The following is a 6000-nucleotide window of genomic DNA, read 5'->3' as shown; positions in this document are numbered from 1 at the left end:
TTTTTTTTTTCCTTTTCTTAATAAAAAAAAAAGATCCATGGCTGTCACAAAGAGCACATGACAGCAAAGACTAACAAGAATGTAGGGAAAGAGGAATCCTTACTCATTGCAGGTAAAAATTCAAGCTGGTGCAGCCACCAAAAAAGTCTGTGGAGATTACTAAACCTAAAAATAGAACTACCATATTACCCAGCTAGGGGCTAGAGAGATGGCTCCATGGTTAAGATTGCTTGCCATTGCAGAAAATCTGGATTCAATTCCCAGCACCCACATGGTAGTTCACAACCATAATTCCAGTTCCTTCAGATCTGATACCCTCTCCTGACCTCTGCAAGTACCAGGCACACACATGGTACACATACATACAGCAGACAAACACCCCAACACACAAATTAAACAAAATTACCACTCCTAAGTATCTACCTGAAGCAATTTAAGTAGACATACTTACACATCCAATGTTAATTACAGCATTATTCACAATAACATGAAATGGAACCAGTCTAGATAAAGAAAATGTGGCATATACAGTAGACATTTTTGGCCATCAATAAAAATGAAATCACAATATTTGCAGGAAAATGGACATGAGTGGAGATCATCATCATGTTAAATTAAATAAGCTAAATTCAAAGACAAATACCACATTTTCCTTATGTGTGTGTTTGTAGGTCATAAAACTAGAAAGAAGATAGTGAAGGGGTGGAAGAGATATTAAGGGAAGTAGGAAATAGGGTAGTGGGATATATATTAGTTACTTGTCTGTTGTTGTGAAAAAACACCATGACCAAGGCAATTTTGAAAATGCTTAGTCGGGCTTAAGGTCTCAAAGGGTTGAGAGTCCATCGTGGCTGAGCACTGTGGCAGCAAGCAGAATTCATGTTGGCTGGAGCAACTGAGAGCTCACATCTTGACCTGCAAACAGGATGCAAAGACAATACTCTGGGGATACTGGGAATCTTTTGAAGCCTTAAAGCCCTCCAATGACACACCTCCTCTAACAAGTCCATACTTCTTAAACCTTCCCAAACAGTTCTTTCAAACTGGGGATCAAGTATTCAAACATATAAACACATGGAGGCCATTCTCATCCCAACCACTACAGGATACATGGAATATAAAGGCAGAAGGTGATAGTCTTTGGGAAGAGGAAAGAACTATCAGGAGTGGTTGAGGGATATGAGGGAGGGATTTAAAAAAACAGTATAGTTTAAGACCATAACGTTTTCTTATTGTTATATATTTATCTACATTACCTACATTTTATACAAATTTTAATAAGATTATTTAATCCTCTCCCTACATTCCTAAATTTCACTTACTTACAACATATTTTCTTTTTAATATGTTGCTATCTATATTTGTTTTGCTACAATTTCAGTTAGAATTTTTTCATCTGTTTATGAAACATTGAGTTACATTTAAATTTTTTTTGTTTTGTTTTGTTTTGTTTTTTCAAGACAGGGTTTCTCTGTGGTTTTGGAGCTTGTCCTGGAACTAGCTCTTGTAGACCAGGCTGGCCTCGAACTCACAGAGATCCGCCTGCCTCTGCCTCCCGAGTGCTGGGATTAAAGGCGTGCGCCACCACCGCCCGGCTACATTTAAATTTTTGCATGTATTTAAATAGATAGATTTTAGTTACATTTACATTTTTGCATGTATTTAAATAGATAGATACACACATACGTACATACACAACCATATATATAGTTTAGTGCAGACCTATGTGCATACAATGCCTCACATATGGAGGTCAGAGGATACCCTGAAGGAATATGTTCTGTACTTCCATCATCAGAGTCATGGGAATTGAACTCAGGTCATGAGGCTTAGTGGCAAATCCACTGACCCATCTCACTAGCCCATCGGTTTAACCTCTTTGGCCTGTTTTTAATTGGATTGTTTGAGGTTGCATTGTGTTAGGCTAGGTTTGGTGATCTGCTGTCTGAGTTCCATATATATTATGGGATCTGTTATCAGAAGAAGTTTGCAGATATTTTCTCTGCCATACAGGTTATCTCTTAACTCCATTATTTCCATGCTACACAGAAGCTTTTGAGTTTGATAAAATTCCATTTGTTCATTTTTACTACTGTTGCCTATATTTGGTGGATTATACTGTGACTTATAATAAATATATTTGATCTTTCCTATTTCTTGGCACAATTTTCAAAATCTTTGGAATCTCTGAAGTTGTTGTCTTTCTTTTGCCAGTAAAATGACTGATGTTTGGAGGATTCTGGGCATCTAAATATAGAGTTGGTAGGAGAACTAACAAGTTTAGAGGGCTGGAACTTTCATTCCATCAGGAGAAAGCAAGAAACTGAAAGTTTGGCTGGTCACCGGTAAATCAAGCCTCTGTAAAGACCCTGAATAGCTAGAGATATAGTTGAGTATCTAGCAATCACACAGTTCTGGGTTAAATTCTCCTGTGCGGGTATGGAGGAGGATGATAAGGGTTAGAGAGCTTCCATGTTGCTGAACACAAATATTCTTGTGCCAGCAGTATAGCAAGTTCCTATGTTGAGATATTTTGGAATTTCATCTTGTGCCTATTATCTGGGCATTTATTTATATTTTTTTATTTTTATTAAAAATTTCCACCTCTTCCCATATCCCTCCCCATCCCTATTTGTATTCTTTAAAGTGTACTTTGTAATGAAACAGCAGCTGTGAGTAAAATGACACCTTCAATGCTGGGAGCCATTCTAGCAAATACCAAGCCCAAAAAGGTTTGGGGGAATACCTAATTTATTTCCTGTCCATCAGTTCTCTTAGAGGCTTGTATTTGTTATTGATACCCAGAGTTGGGGACAGACTGAGAGATTGATTCCATCATATGTGGGATATGATTAAATCTAGGAAGATAGTGCTAGAATTATCACTTGTATTATAGAACTATAATACAATCTATAATACATCGATCCATCTGGTAGGAATCTTCCTCTGGCGACGGATGGAGATAGAGACAGAGACTCTCATCAGAGCAACGGACTGAGCTCCAAAGGTCCAGTTGAAGAGCAGAAGGAGGGAGAAGATGAGCAAGGAAGTCAAGACCATGAGGGGTTGGTCCACCCACTGAGACAGTGTGCCTGAGCTACGGGGAACTCACCAAATCCAGCTGGACCGGGACTGAACAAGCATGTGATCAAATTGGACTCTCTGAATGTGGCTGTCAATTGGGGCAGACTGAGAAGCCATCGATAATGACACTGGGACTTGTTTCTACTGCATATACTGGCTTTTTGGGACCTTAGTCTATTTGGGTGCACACCTTCCTAGGCCTGGATGGAGGGGGTAGGGCCTTGGCCTTGCCACAGTGCAAGGTACCCTTCCCTCTCCTAAGAAGTGAGGGGAAGGGAGGAGGGGAGGAAGTGTAAATTTTTGAATGGAAAAATAAAAAATTTTAAAAATTAAAAACAAACAGGAGAACCAATGTAACCGAATAGAAGACCCAGATATCAATCCACACATCTTTGAACACCTGATCTTTGATAAAGAAGCAAAAAATATTAAATGGAAAAAAGAAAGCATATTTAACAGGTGGTGCTGGCATAACTGGATATCAACATGTAGAAGAATGAAAATAGACCCATATCTATCAGCATGCACAAAACTCATCAAAGACCTCAACATAAAGCCAGCCACAATGAACTTCATAGAAGAGAAAGTGGGAAGTACACTTGAACACATTGGCACAGGGAACCACTTCCTAAATATAACCCCGGCAGCACAGACACTGGAAGAAACAATTAATAAATGGGACCTCCTGAAACTGAAAAGCTTCTGTAAAGCAAAGGACATGGTCAACAAGACAAAATGACAGCCTACAGAATGGGAAAAGATCTTCACCAATCCCACATCAGACAGAGATCTGATCTCCAGACTATACAAAGAACTCAAGAAATTAGACACCAAAAGATCACATAATCCAGTAAAAGAAAATGGAGTAGAGACCTAAACAGAGAACTCTCAACAGAGGAATGGCTGAAAGACACTTAAGGAAATGTTCAACATCCTTAGTCATCAGAGAAATACAAATCAAAACAACTCTGAGATTCCATCTTACATCTGTAAGAATGGCCAAAATCAAAAACACTGATGACAACTTGTGCTGGAGAGGTTGTGGGAAAAAGGGAACACTTCTGCATTGCTGGTGGGAATGCAAGCTGGTACAACCTCTTTGGATGTCAGTGTGGCGATTTCTCAGAAAATTAGGAAACAGCCTTCCTCAAGACCCAGTAATAACACTTTTGGGTATATATCCAAAGGATGCTCAATTGTGCCACAAGGACATGTGCTCAGCTATGTTCATAGCAGCATTGTTTGTCATAGCCAGAACCTAGAAACAACGTAAATGCCCCTCGATTGAAGGATGGATAAGGCAAATGTGGTACATTTACACAATGGAGTACTACACAGCAGAAAAATATAACGACAGCTTGAATTTTGCAGGAAAACATCATTTTGAGTGAGGTAATCCAGACACAGAAAGATAATTATCACAGGTACTCACTCATAGAGTGTTTTTTAAACATAAAGAAAGCCAGCCAACAAACCACAATCCCAGAGAACTTAGACAACAATACAGACACTAAGAGAGACTTACATAGATATAATGTACATGGGAAGTAGAAAGTAGAAAAAGACAAGATCTCCTGATTAAATTGGGAGCATGGGAACCTTGGGGGAGGACTTCAGGGGGGAGGGGAGAGGCAGGGAGGGGAGCAGAGAAAAATGTAAAGCTCAGTAAATATCAGTAAAAATAAATAAAAAAGATTCAAATAAGCACCCAGAAAAAAAGTAAAAAAAAAAAAAAAAGAATAGTGTAGCATTAAATATCCACCTATGAGCTGGGATTAAAGGTGTGTGCCACCACCACCCAGCAATTTTCACCTTGATTTTTTTGATAGTGGGGGGGGTGTATGGGTGTGTAAATATTACATAACTTTTCCTGGGAAATTGTGAACAAATTTTCTATTTGCGCCACAAAGGAAAACAGACAATAAACCGAAGTAATAATTCCACCAAGTCCAACTTATTGGGGCCGCTTCTTACAGGAGTGTTGTTATGTTAGGTTATAGTCTTTTGCCACTTTTGTAAGGCCCACCACCCAGATCCCAAATAATTTACACATGGAGGCTTACTCTTCATTATGAATGTCTGGCTGGCCTTAGCTTGACTTGTTTCTTGCCAGCTTTTCTTAAATTATCCCAACTACCTTTTGCCTCTGGGATTTTTATCTTTCTTAACTCTGTATATCTTACTTTCCTTCTTACTCCGTGGCTGACTGGGTAACTGACCCCTGACCCTCCTCGCCTTGTTCTCTTCTTACACTATTTGTTCTTTCCCCTGTCTCGGTTCTCCTTCCATTTCTTCTCTCTGCCTCCCCATCCTTGCTCCTGCCTCACTGTTCATCTCTCTTACAACCATCAGGTGTTTTAGACAGGCACTGTAATACAGCTTCACTGAGTTAAACGCAGTATAAACAAAAGTCACACACCTGAAACTAATATTCCCCAGCAAAACACAGATGATTCAAAGGCCAAGCCCTACCCTGGCGTGATTGATGATTCAGACACCAATACAAAGCCATATTCCTAGAGCTCCCTTCCCTGCACAGTTTATAACCAACTTGGTCTTAAAGTTTGTTCTCCCTCGCAGTTGTTACTGCTTATAAGATTGGGAAGAGGCCTTGTCTATTCTTATAAGTTACAGGAACTTCCTCTGACTCCTAAATAGTTTGCTTCCTGGGCCTTTTAAATTTTGTTCCTATCCTAAATATTAAGAAGTCTTCATCCCTGATGGAATGTTTCAAATCAAAGGAAATTGCTATGCAACACTGGGTATCCTGATTCATGTTTACCTGTGAAGTACTCAGGTTAAGGTCAGGTATCTTTCTCAATTATTTTTCACCTTAGTTTTTGGGACATAGTCTTTCACTGAACCTGGAACTCACTGATTTCACTAGAATGACTGGCCAGTGAAAAAGCCCAGGAG

At 39.3% G+C, this 6000-nt stretch overlaps 1 protein-coding gene across 1 annotated transcript in view; it reads left to right on the top strand.

Annotated features, from left to right (window-relative positions):
• Sbf2 (SET binding factor 2) overlaps window positions 1-6000 on the top strand; it is a 412779-nt gene that overhangs the window by 315348 nt on the left and 91431 nt on the right. The gene's annotated exons all lie outside the window — the stretch shown is intronic.

This window comes from Microtus ochrogaster, chromosome 8, assembly GCF_000317375.1.
Source record: "Microtus ochrogaster isolate Prairie Vole_2 chromosome 8, MicOch1.0, whole genome shotgun sequence".
Classification (NCBI taxonomy): Eukaryota; Metazoa; Chordata; class Mammalia; order Rodentia; family Cricetidae; genus Microtus; species Microtus ochrogaster.
This window is presented reverse-complemented; position numbering and strand designations above follow the sequence as displayed.